The sequence below is a fragment of the Populus trichocarpa genome, chromosome 13, assembly GCF_000002775.5.
Source record: "Populus trichocarpa isolate Nisqually-1 chromosome 13, P.trichocarpa_v4.1, whole genome shotgun sequence".
NCBI lineage: Eukaryota > Viridiplantae > Streptophyta > Magnoliopsida > Malpighiales > Salicaceae > Populus > Populus trichocarpa.
The window spans coordinates 2,482,585-2,496,482 of record NC_037297.2 but is presented as its reverse complement, the minus strand read 5'-3'; the positions used below and the strand labels follow the sequence as shown (position 1 = coordinate 2,496,482).

The 13,898-nt window shown below is 34.5% G+C and overlaps 1 protein-coding gene and 1 pseudogene across 7 annotated transcripts in view; both read right to left on the bottom strand.

Annotated features, from left to right (window-relative positions):
* LOC18104063 (probable leucine-rich repeat receptor-like protein kinase At1g35710) overlaps positions 1 to 13,898 on the bottom strand; it is a 119,614-nt gene that overhangs the window by 34,324 nt on the left and 71,392 nt on the right. The window lies entirely within an intron of this gene.
* On the bottom strand, positions 3,979 to 7,734 carry LOC127904190 (disease resistance protein RPV1-like; annotated as a pseudogene).

The following is a 13,898-nucleotide window of genomic DNA, read 5'->3' as shown; positions in this document are numbered from 1 at the left end:
AAGAAGCACTCAAAACTTCAAGAGCTAAAGGAAGCCCACCAGCACACTTTAATACATCATTGGAAAGCTCAGCATAATCATCCGGTGGATGGATCGTCCTAAAGGCATGCCAACTGAAAAGCTGAAGGAACTCACCTTGTGTCAACAGTTTAGCCTCATATTTTGCCTGGCATGTGAAGATATTATATTATATGGAGGAAGTCTTGTGGAAAATTAAAAATGTAAATTAGAATATTATATTATGTAGAAGAACTTTCATGGAAACGGAGGATCAGGAAGTTATCATTTTCACATCTATAGTCAGTCAATGTTATGCCCTAATGGACTTGAGGGACAAAAAATATATATCAATTGAATTTGAAATCGTATTATTTGACTTTTTCTAAAGCAACATGGGATCAAATCTACCTAATCTTGAAGAAGAAAACAGAAAGAAACTTAAGACAAGATTAATTACTTAAAAGAGATTACATGTGTGTAATTAATCTTGATTGAGTCAGCCTATTGGTTATTACCCCTAAAGAGGTTTATACAATAGATTCTCTTACTTGTAAATTGAGCAGTAAAATTTAGCCAGCTATTTATAGTTACAGAAAACTTATGCATATTTTTACTCAAATTAAAAGAGTTTCTTTGTAGAAAAAAGAGTTGATATTCAAATCATATTCTTCATTCTTCAATTTATAAATAACTTTATAACCATTTAATTGGATTTGGTAAATATATTTAGATTCTAATATTATAAGAAAGTAAATAAAATTCAGAATGAGTTTTACGAGTTAATTAAAATCGACTTAAATCATCAGAGATAATATGATTCATGCGTATGGACCAGCAAGACTTCTGTTTCGATGCACTCAAAGCTAAAATATTAAAAATAATTACGTATATTGAAATGCAGAATTTACAGTACTCATGTTAGAGAATAGGGATACATATTTTCAATATAATGGAGCACGTAATGTTACGAGAAAAGACAGTACACTTAAGATTAAATGGTTATTAACTTATAATAATACCGAACATACAATATGGCATGGGATCAAGAGGCTGGAATAAAAGGAAAATCGGTTATGGTGACAAATGGTACGTAGTTTGTAGCATAGTTATGAAATTGGAAAAGGACTCGCGTTATTGAATTACGAAGTTCATCTATATTAATCATTTTTATTAAAACAATTGTTGCTTATGCCCGCGCGGTGTGATGGTATCTTTCATTTTTATTTATTGATTTGAAAGTTGACACTTAGTATTTAATTCAAGGTTATTAGAAAATCTAAGTTTATTGATCTTGTCAAAAATTCAAACTGTCGACAGTAGTTGGAATCTTCAACTTTATCGACCTCGGCGGGTCGCTTACACGGAGGTAGAGTCAGCTGACCGTCAGCGATCAACATGTCAAAGATGGCGTCTAGCTTGCTTTCATCGAAATCCCCGACTTTAGAGAGTTGTTCTTTGAGAAAAATTTTCTTTGCCTGCTTCTCCCGTTTTCGTTCTTTTGCGCAGGGGTATGACGGGTTAGCCTCAGAAGGGCAACTTTTTGGATAAGGCGGCGGCCTTGTAACCCTCGGCCTATCTGGTCCCGTGCGGATCCCTTTCGTTTCTATGGTCTTACCTTAGCGCTAACTTGGCTTAGTTGTGCCTAGAAAAAATATTAGTGATGTAGTTTAAAGGTTTTGCGAAAAAGATATTAAAGGAAAATAAATTATTTTTTGATATTTTTTTAAATATAAGCTAAATTCTAGAGGAAGGTAGCACCTAGTATTTTTTGGTTTTTTTGTGGAGGCCGGTGTGCAGGGAGGCTGAGAGAGGAGAGGGACGATGGAGAGGCTGGGAGAGTGGAGCTAGGGAACTGGCGATGGGGAAGAGAAAAGTCCTGGCTGGTTCTCGAGGAAGAAGATGGGGACGGCTGGAAAAGGGAAAGGAAGGGAGATTGAGGGAGGTGTGGCAGGGGAGAGCTGGGTCTGTTGGGTCTTAGGTTGAGGGAAGAGATGGCGTTCACGGCTGGGAAGTTTCGGTCGGGTGAGGAGAAAACAAAAGGAAGTGAGGGGTTTTCAGGTGGCGGCTAAGAGAGGAAATGCTCTGTGTTGCATAATCGAGGGAGATGAGGGGGGAGATGGAGTGGCAGAGAGAGATCTCTGGTTTTTTCAAAGGGAGGGGTCGTTGATGTGGTCGGCGGGTTCTGTGGGAGAAGGAAGGACAGATCGGGGGGAAGAGAAGGAAAATGCAATGGCCGGGCTGGGTTGGTCAGGAGAGAACGGCGATGGGGAAGAGAGCGAGGGGCTCTGGTGAGGGGGACCTGGTTCAGGAGCAAAAAAAATCGAAAGCAAAGGGGCGGCGGCTTGTCCTTGGTAGAGATCAAGGATTGCTTTAGGTACCCCCCAAAAAAAAAAAGAAAAATTTATCGACTCATCGAGAAAATTGATAAGTTTTTCAATCTAAAAACTTCAAATCGAGATCTTTCATTTAAAAGTGTGGCCAAATTCTTCTTTGATCATTTTCAGTTAAATTTAGTTAAATTTGGTTTTGCATTAAAAAATATAACTAAACCAAAATTTTTATTTTTATAAATTATAAATCAAACCAACCAACCAATTCACACTCACTAATTTAGTTCGGCTCGGTTTAATTTTTTTTCTTTTCAAACCAGTTAAATTAATGTCAAATTTTTTAGTGAGCCTGAGCTTTTCAAAGCTTACTTTGAGCTTGACAATTTTATTTAATAAAAAGAATTGAAAAGGATAAAAGAAAATCTCAGAGTAAATTCTACTTAAATAGAAAAAAAAAATAGAAAATCCATGAAAGTTTTAATGAAAGTCTTAACTAAGTTTTTCCATGATTTTTTTTCAAATTCTACTTAAATAGAAAAAAAAAAGTAAACATATTTAAACTTAAATTTAAAAATCCTAATCTGATAACTTAAAATTTAAATGTACTAAATCTTGCTGAGAAATCCTAATCTCACTAAGAGAGCTACTATTCCACCTCCGTGAAAAAAACCTTACCCTCAAGGTTATGGTAGGTTCCCTTTAGCTGTCCTTCTTCTATATTTTCTATAAGTGGCATATTTGCAGGCATGTAGACAAATTTCAGTGATATTAGCAGCGGCACTAAAAACTTGAGTATACCCTCAAGGATATGGAATCTTGGACGAGTAATAATATATAGAGATTGATAATACACACACACACACACCAGTAAATGGAGATTTGACTGGATTAATACATAAATATGCGAGATAGGGGTATTTCTGTTATAAAAAAGGAAAAGCAACCCCTCCCTCCTCTCTAATCTAATAAGGCCGACAGCAATGTGACAGGAGGGGAGAGCGGATATTTCTTATTTCCTTCTAAAATTCTTTGTTTCTCTCAAATCCAAGGCATTAAAGGTGGATTAGGAGGGTTTTAACAAGAAGATCAACTAGGTTAAAGAATCCTGGAGTCAGAGAGAGGATAGAAGTTAGGGTTGAGGAGAGAAAGTGTCAAGCTTGAAGGAAGAAGGAGATTTTTGGGGAAATTGGGCAAGAGGCATAGCAAATTGTGATTTATTAATAGTGGTAAGGTATATATATATAATTTTTTTGCTTTAACTACATTTTTGTTATGAAATTGTGGTGGGATTAAGAATCCCCAATTTATGCTTGGTTCACCCTTACTAATTATTGTTTGATTTTGAATTCATCCCATGACTAAAGATTCATTTAATTCAGTGTTCTGATTTGAACCTAAGATGATTGAACACTGAATTGTTGACCCTTGCCAATTGCTTTCCTTCATGTCTTTCTCTTTCTGTAATATATTTATCTCTATGACATCTCTCTCCAATAATGGACAGCCAGCCAATTTAAAGGCTAAACCCGCCAATAGAAAGAAACCAAGATTTCTTACATTTTAAAATTATAGTTAAATTGCAAAAAAAAAAAAAAATCGACTTTTCATAAATTCTAAATGTTGATAATTTTAAATTGTTCTAAAAATATAAGATCTGAATATGAATCTCTGAAATTCATATTGAAAGTTATAATACAACTAATATATAATCCAACTAATTCCTTAATAAAATTATACAATAAAAATCATAACTTGCTTACAATAGTACACTTCTTTACAATAGTATCATCGTCTGGCTTGACAGACACTTCCAATTCGTCTCCACCTTCTATTGCACCTTGAATCCTGCTAAATGGGATATAGATCACCCAAGAATGACCTCCATCTTCACCTATTTGCCATGAAGAAATGTCCAACCATGGTCGTGTATAAAACAATTCATTATCATCTTTCTTTTTTCTAAAAGAAGCAGAACAAAGAGAAATGCAAGTTCGATTTTGAATGTTCAAGTACGATTGTCTCAATCTGGCGACTTCAATGGCTCCATAGACAGTCCAGACAATTAGTCCTCGACTTAAACCAGCTGAAATGGGTGGTATACGAAATGTTGAGGAAGATCTATCTCTTTGATATTGCATAAACCAATGCGGTACATCGCTACCCGGGAGAACAACATCAGGAAGCTTTCCCTTGGACAAAACCTGAAGAAGAATCTCCTTAAAATTGTTTGACAAATTGTAACAGTTTTCCATGCGAATGACTGGTTTGTTTTCTACACTCTCCAAGCCTTGAATCTCAGCTAGTTTTCCACATTCACCCAGTAACAGATCCGGCGCTGTTTTTGACTGAATTGACACCTTTTCCAATGATCTGCAATAACGTGCCACCAGAGGGGATCTCTGAGATGAACAGAAGATTTCTACACCATGACAAGTCCAATTTCTCTAGCTTCGCAAGGTTGCCAATGCCGGCAGGCAACTCGGAGAAATCATTTACTGCCAAATTCAGATCCTGGAGAGAGGATAAACTCCCAAGATTGATGGAAATATCATTGATTGATAAATGGCGATTACTAATATCGAGTGTTGTCAATGAGCTTAAACCAGAGAGGGAGGGTGGCAGGAAAGGTTGTTTCTTGATAGCAAGCTCTTTCGAGTGAAAGGCATTTGAAGGAAGACGAGGACATGCACTATTAAGACTAAAACCAGGACAACGTCCACGCACCAATAACTTTTTGAGCTTCTTCAAAATTCCAGTGGAAGAGGGTAGATTCTGAACTCCGGTATCATCTAATAGAAGATCAGTTAAGACTTTCATATTACCCAATTTCTCCGGCAATTTCTCAAGACTAGCGCAGCTCTGCAGGTTCATCGTTTCAAGAGATTTCAGCTCAGAAATGCTTTCTGGAAGATTCTTTAGCCTCCAACATCCCTTTAAATTCAAGAAAACAAGTTTTTTCAATTCTCCAACAGATTGGTGAATATCAGCTAAACTTGCACAATTTTCTAGAATTAGTCTCTCCAAACTAGGGAGTCCAGAGAAGTTTGGTGTTTTAGCAAAGGACCTAGAATTGCTGAGATCGATGACTTTCAGATTGTTTAGACACTGTCGAAGCCAGAAGGAAAAAAAAAATCGAAGCGAGCAAGGGAATAGAAACATAAGTTCCACTAATACAAACTATTTTATGGAAACAAAAGACTTCTCATCTGCTTCATACCTTGGTCTCATCTTTCCAGAGTTCTCTGATGTTGCTGTGCCAGTGTGCTGCATGTCAAGAACAACTAGGCTGTCTAATCGAAATTTGTGTGGTAAGGTTTCTAAAGAGAATTTATGCCAGCAACGCCATATCAATGCCTTGGAAATATGTTCGTAGTGTCCGCGGACTTGTCCTCCACTGAATTTGAGCAACTGCAAAGATGTCATTGGTGCAAAAGATGTGCTTGGAACTACATCTTTCGATGCTTGAGCGTCTAGCACGATACCCTCCACTACCTCTGTGCCCTAAAAAACAAGAAGAATTAAACAGGAAAGAATAGTTTATTATCATGGGAAAGCTTCTGTGGAAAAAGTTTTCATCAAATGTTGCCTAAATGAAGAACAATTAGTTATTACCGAACAATATTTATCGAGTACGTCCATTATATCTTCGCGATGCCAAAGTCTGCTACGCTTTCCAGGATGGTTTGGAGCCATTTGATGAATGATCTCCCTTCCCATGTCTCGTAAGAGATTATCCATCTGTAACTCATTCTCACTGTTGACTGTTAGAAGGGATCTTTCCCTGAGAATATCAAAACCCATTTCTGGATAAAAACCACGACCATCGAGTATTTTTCCCACGTAATCTTTATCCATACCATTAAAGAAACACGCAATATCAAGGAACATACCCTTCACTTCACCATCCAAATCATCCAAACTAGTTATAAGTTGCCTCTGAATTTGATGTGGAAGATGTTTTTGCAATTTCTCTATAAAACTTCTCCAGTGAGTGATGCTTCTTTTAAACAACTTAGAGCCTAGGACTTCAAGAGCCAATGGAACTCCACCAACATAATCAACAACAACTTTTGACAGCTCAACGTATTCTTTCATTGGATGGGGCTTCTTAAAGGCATGCCAACTGAAAAGTTGAAGAGACTCATCATTGTTCAGCCCTTCGGCGTGATATTGTTTTTCCACTTCAAGTCGTGTGAGTAAACGTTCATCTCTAGTTGTAATTACGATTCTACTTCCAGGACCAAACCAGTCTCGCTCTCCTGCCAATCCACGCAAATGTTTCAATTGATCAACATCGTCGAGAATAACAAGTACCCTTTTACGACAAAATTGGCTTTTGATGCCATCTTCATCATCATCATCATGAATCCGAATATATCCCTTGAAAGCATCACGAAGAAGCTGTTGTTGTAGTTGAAGTAGACCTCTGTGTTGATCTAACCTTTCTCTGATGTTCAAAAGGCAACTACTTCCTTCAAATTGATGACAAATTTGGTTAAAAACAGCTTTTGCTATGGTTGTCTTGCCTATTCCTGGCATCCCATAGATTCCCACAATTCGAACTTCATTTGTACCAACACATAACATGGAAATGATATCTTTGACTTGAGAATCAATACCTACTGGATATGTGGCAACTTTCATGTATCTGGGATTCAATTTACTTAAAACTTCTTCGACAATCATTTGAATTAATTTTGATTCATGCCTGTGCATAGTAAAAGAAAGTCATCACTCATCAATGAAACATAAGCTGATTTGGAAATAAGATGGTGAATATGATGCTAGTTTAAATTACAAAATGTAATTGGAGTAAAAGTTATAAGCATTTTCGATGGATATAGGGAAAGGAAAGAGGTACCCATTTGCGATACTGTGAAGATCCAACCCAGATAATCTTCCAGCCTCCACAAGAGCTTTTCTCCACTTTTGGACCTTCTCCATTTCTTCCTTAAAACGTTCTTCATGTCTATCAAAGGCTTCAGCAAAACTCCCCGTCTGTTTTCTAATATCAGAAGGATCAATATCATAGAAAACTGGTAGAACAATCTGACCAGCTGTTTGTCTGCAATCAAGAATCTCTGAAAGTTCATCAAGACACCAAGTGGAGGAAGCATAGCCCTTAGAGAAAACCACTATCGAAATCTTGGACTCTTTAATTGCTTTGAGGAGGTGTGAGGAGATTTCTTCTCCTTTAGGAAGTTCGTTATCATCTCGAAATGTATGGATTCCTGCATTTTGTAAAGCTGTGTAAAGATGATCCGTAAAATTCTTGCGAGTATCTTCACCTCTAAAACTTAGAAACACATCATAATGCCATCCAAGTCTAGAGGAAGAGGAAGAGGAAGAGGAAGAGGAAGAAGACATGAACATCTAGCAGTGGCTTCTGCATGTCAGAGACCACTATTAAATTTGGCTCTAAGCCTAGCAATTTATTAAATAATAATTTAGTTTGAATTAAGTTTTAAATAAAATTAGATAGAAGTTAATTGGTGCAATTCAATTGACTTTATAGGTAAATCGGAGAATTAATCAACCGGATCAAGATTAAATTTGATTTTTAAATTTTTTTTAAACAATGTTGATTTACTTTTTCAAAAAAAAATCTTAAACAATATTATAATTTAATTGACCCAGTCAACCATATATTCTTATGGTTTTTTTAATTTAGAACCTTATTTGGCTTTAAAAATCATAGGATAGAGTCCAACTTGCGAGGTCATTTCCTAGAAGGAATGAAAATTGGAAAGGTTGCTCATGTCTAGAGGTCGTTTTTAGCTATATGTAGTTTCATGGAAGCATCTTCTTAAGAAAATATCGCTTCTTAAGACAATAGAGGTCGTTTGATTCTTTATATGTACCAAAAAAAATAGGGTGACTAAAAAATTGTTTGCTTTACGAAGTTGTTTACAATTATTCGAATATTATACTCTTGTTTGAGTTAACTTTTTTTTATATATTCGTCTTGTTTGAGTTGACTTGAATATTCGAATATCATCGAATATTATATTCAAATTGTAAAGGTTGCTCATGTCTAGAGGCCGTGAAGTGTGGGGGTGGGAGTAGGACGTTAATTAATTGTGAAGGTAATTACAAAGTTGGGTGATTATATATAATAAAATATAATAAAAATTATATGTATTAATAAAAATATATAAGGTTTTAAATTAATTTTTAATGTAACCATAAAAAAAAATAATGTTGTAATTGACACAGTATAACACCATTTAGTCTGTGCAAAATAAATCTTCAAAAACAAAAAGTTTTAAGAAAAAAACAAATTACAAAATAAAAAAATAAACAAAAAGAATGGTATAAATAGACTAAGTGTAAATAATAAAAAAATATAATTTTCCAAAAACAATGTAAAAAAAAAAACATTAAAATCATGAATTTGGCATGCATGTTATAATTTTTTAAAAAATATTAATCCAATGTGGTTTTTTACATGAAAAATTAAAATATCATTTGAAAAGCCTATGTAATCATTCAATTAAATAAATTGATGACCATTTATTTATCCGATTATGTTTACTAAACTTGTTTATTTTAATAAATAAAAGATAAATCCATACTAAAAAAACTCATTGCTTAAATGAAAAATACAAATAAAATGATTGAATAAACTCGCACCATAAAAAATATTATGAAAGGTCAAACACATAAGAAAAATATAAGGAATGGACACCTGCTGATATGATGGAAAAAAAATATAAAAAACAAAGATAAAAAAAAGCATTGAGAGGACCTTGCAGTCAACTCGGGTAAACAAATCAAACACACAACCTATGACATGAAATTGGGATGAACCCATAAATAACAAAGTAAGAAAATACTAAGAAAAAAAATATTAGAAAAAAATGCTTTAAAAAAATAACAAAGTCAACCCGAGTTAATCTTTCACATCCATGACTTAGGTCATGAGATTAGGGTGACTCTATTAAAGGCAAGCCTTAAAAGACAAAGAAGTAAGATTCTTAACCAAACAAATATTGAGGGATGTAATTGAGGAAAAAAATCAATAAAAAAAAAATACGAAATAAAAAAAAAATAGTAATTAAAAGAATTAGAAACTAAATTCAACATAAAAACTAGTTGAAATTAAATGTTAAGGGAAAATTTAAATGAAATTAAAAGTTTAGAGATGGAATTGAAAAAAAATCAATTAAGCAAATGATTAAAAAAATAACAATTAAAAGAATTGACACCAAACTTGACATTAAAATTCAATAAAAAAAAATGCTCAATGATGGAATTGAAAAAAAATAAATCAATCAATAAAATAATTGAAAACAAAAAAAATAATAATTAAAAGAATAAGGATCAAATTTAAAAAAAAAAAACTAACAAAATCAAACAACTAAGGATGAAATTAAAAATAAAATTCAATTAGAAATAATTATAAAACAATTACAATATTATACTCTTGTTTGTGTTAACTTGAATATTTGAATATCATCGAATATTATATTCAAATTGAAAAGGTTGCTCATGTCTAGAGGCCGTGGAACGAGTGTGGGGTGGGAGACTGGGAGTAGTTTCATGGAAGCATCTTATTTGTATTTTTAGTTTCTTGGTTTGTTGATTATTTTATTTCATAGTTCTGCTAAACTTGAGCTGTAAGCAAATTTTGTATGTTCACTATGTCTTCCCTGCCAGATCTTGACGTTTTCTAATACAATATTATACTTCTTAAAAAAAAAAAAAAGAACATTTTGATTAATTGAATTGCAAAGCTACTAAAAAGTTGTTTACTTTACAAAGTTGTTTACAATTATTAGAATATTATACGTACGTAGTTTTATGTTGACTTGAATCTAACCTAGTCTTCAACGAGCTCAGTTTCCCGCGCATCGCAGCGAGGCAGTGTCCGAAAGGAACAATAACCTGTTCTTAAAGGGATTTTATTTTAAACTTTCATTAATATTTCCTTTTAAAGTTGGGAGTGAATGTCACATTAATATTTCCTTTTATTTAGAGGAAGTCAACTTTTTCCTCATCAAGGTTTTTTTTTTCAAGCTTCAAAATTAATTAGCTGTTCTTAACAGTTGGTGTCATTTGGTTCTTACAAGGATCTATTGGTGATTATTGGATGAAGATTAAATTAAAAAAAAAATCCAAAAAAATATAGAATTCCCAACATCCAAGAAGGATGAAGGAAAAAAAAAAACAAAGAGTTAAATATATCTTTAATTGTTAATTTGGTTTTGCCCACACACACACACACACACACACACACAGATATATATATTAGATTATGTATTTTGTTACAATTGTTTTTTTAAAATAATAAATTTTGATTAACAATGTGAATATCTAATGAAATAAAATTCATATGCCATTTTTTATTTTGATGAAAATGTCCTTTGAATTATCAAAGGAGAAAAAAGCCAAATGATTTCTCGATTTTCGAATCTGCCCCAAAATAAAATATTGATTGCCAAAAATTGTATTTAACCAAATGGATTAAAAAAAAAAAACAATCCAGCACATTGCCTCCTGTTACCTAGAATCTTTACACCAATGTGTTGGCAGAAAAATTAGGAAAGAAGATTTTTTGGCTTTTAAACTTGTTGTCAATTATTTTTATTTAAAAACACATAAAACATGAGATCCAAATAAAACTATATTTAAATAGAAAAAAAAAAGCTTTTGAAACCAAAACTCAACCCAGTTCTCAAAATCTTTACTAGGCGAGATCTAGGTTTTTAGGCATGATAGAGTCCAAATAATGCCTTAATAGAACTTATTTTTTGTGAAGAATCTTTTGACATCAATATTTTTTTTTTAATTATGAGAATCGGTTCTAATCAAAGCACTGAAAAATATAGAAAACAAATTTTTAAATCAAAACAAATTTATATATTATGAATATCAAATTGGGCATTCCTTTTCTTTGTGTTTTTGAACGTAGTACCCATTCATTGAATTCTTTCAATTCGTTTAAGTAATATTGGTCATCAATAAAAGCATATAAGAGAGCAACTAAAAAAAATAAGAATGAAAAAAAAAATTGCATGGAATTACATAGAAGAGCCTTCGCAGTGGTTAATTACAAGGTACCGAGTATACGAGGAGGCTTCTTAGACTATGCACCATAGTTTTTAAATTCACTTTGGGTAAGTCCTGTGTTATTGGTCAACTGGGATTATCTAATTAAGTTAGATTAATCTATTTTTATATAAAAAATAAAAATAATATTATTTTAAAGTAATTTTTTTAAGAAAATTGACTGAATTTTTTCCTATATTTATTGAATCAAGGGTCTATTAAGGTTTTTATTTAGATTATATTCAGTCAATTCTTTTTTATTATTGAAACTGGATTCAATTTAAATCCTGAATTACCTGGACCATGAGTCAACCCACTAGACCATGCTACCATTTAAAATAGTATGCACTCCTTATTAGTTGAGTTAAAAGATTAACTTCTTAGTTGAGTTAAAAGAGTAAAATCCCTATATTTTTATGGGTTTTTTTTTTAATTCAGTCACTTGTGTGTGGTTTAAAAATCATAAGTAAAAGTCCAGCTCGCAGGAAGGAAAGACAATTGAAAATGCTGCCCATGTCTACCGGCCGTGAAGCACCGTGTAGGACAAGCCTCAAAGAAAAAATCATTTTAGGAGTTGGTTTCGGTTATGCGTAGTTTCTTGGAAGCAGCTTATTAACAAGTTATCTGCTTCGTACACCAATAAAATAAAATAAAATAAAATAGTTTGAAAAACAGGTTAATTTGTATTATATGATAGTTTAATTAATTGAATCTCACTACTACTAATTTCATAAACTAAGTCGTTTACTTTACATTTTGTTTACAATTAACATTAGCACTAACTTGGTGTCAAGCTCGCATGGCTCGTACGTTTATATTGAATAAATCTACCTTAGCCTTCAATTAGTAAAAGAAGATAATGCTTAGAAAATGAAATTTGATTTTTTTTAATTAAGAAAGATAAATGATAAATTTATCCCATAAGCTCCATTAAAGTAATCAAGCAAAAGAAATATAATTAGCTAAGAAAAACAAATAATATTTTTTTATGAAAAAGAAAAATAATTTTAAAATGGGTTGTGTTCTTAACAGGACTTATGGGATCATTTGTGGGTTTTCAAGATCTTTGTTATATGAATATTTTTTTTAAATAATTCAAAGTATAAAAAATCGAATACAATTTGCCGAGTATTGTTTCATTTACAGATTGAAGACGAAGCTGTTGGGTTGTTGCCATTGCATGTGCAGCAAATGGACAGCACCAACCATTGACTATTGGCAGCCACCATTGTTGAAGAAGAAGAGGAGTTGGCAGCCACCTTTGTTGAAGAAGAGCTGGAGTTGGCAGCCACCTTTGTTGACAAAAGAACAAGTGGAGCAGCACCATTGTTGCCTATAAAAGGGCACCGTGAGAGAGCAAAATGTAAGAGAGGTGTGAGAATGTGAAGAGTATAGAGAGAAAGTGGAGAGCTGCAATGGCAGCAGCCTTGCTGCCATTGCAGCAGCTGCAAGTGCAGCAAAAGAGCTGGGAGTTGAGTTTGAGTGAAGTGATCCTCCTCCTCCATGTATATCCTTTCTCTAATCTCTAATAAAATGGACTCTCTCCCGTGGATGTAGGCGGTTTTGCCGAACCACGTAAAATATTGTAGCAGTGTGTTTCTCCTCCCCTTTGAGCAATTATCAGTACACCCCCGGTCGGAAATCCCCAACAATTGGTATCAGAGCTGATGGTTTAAAGGGGTGTTTGATTTTTGCTCAAAAATGAAAGTTCTCAAAATGGTGTTTTGACCATACCACTGTGTAGAGGAGGCCGAGACGAAGCCACTGGTGAAAACGGCGTCAAAATCGGACGTCGGACATGGCCGCACTCTCCATCACTCTCCGGCAAGGCGTCTGCCCACGCGCGCAGACGCGCCCCACGCGTCTTCTTCACCCGGATGAGTTGACCCGACCCGAATACCAGTTGACCCGACCCATGTGGCTGACTCGGATAAGGATGACGTCAGCATGATGTAAAAGTGACGTCATCATGAACACTAGACATGTGAGGGATGACATTAGCATGATGTAATTGTGACATCATCATGTACAGTATCATGACCCATGATGACCTCAGCCTGATGTAATGGTGAAGTCATCATGCACAGTAGGCATGCCATGTCAGCAGCCACGTCATAGACCTGTCAACGACTAGTCAGCAGCCACGTCATCAAGTGGGACCCACCTGCCACGTCACCAGACTCGAGCCGAGCCAAGCCGAGCCGAGTGAGCCGAGCCGAATTGGAGCCGAGCCGAGCCGCGAGCCGAGGGACAGGATCCAGTGTAGCTGATCCTACGTGCAACCGGATCTGAGATTGAATCTGGGTCGTTCATCAGGCCAGAATTGTTTTGATCAAATCTTAGCCGTCTGAAATGCGATTTGGACGATTTCAGACTTGTTTCCAGCTAATGTGATCGTTCCGGATGCAATGTTACGGTCCGATCGTTGAGATTTGAGACCGAAAATGGCGGTGGTGAATTAGCAAAAGAGATTGCCCGATCAGGAGGCATCTAAAGGTCATCGTGGTGGTCGATGAT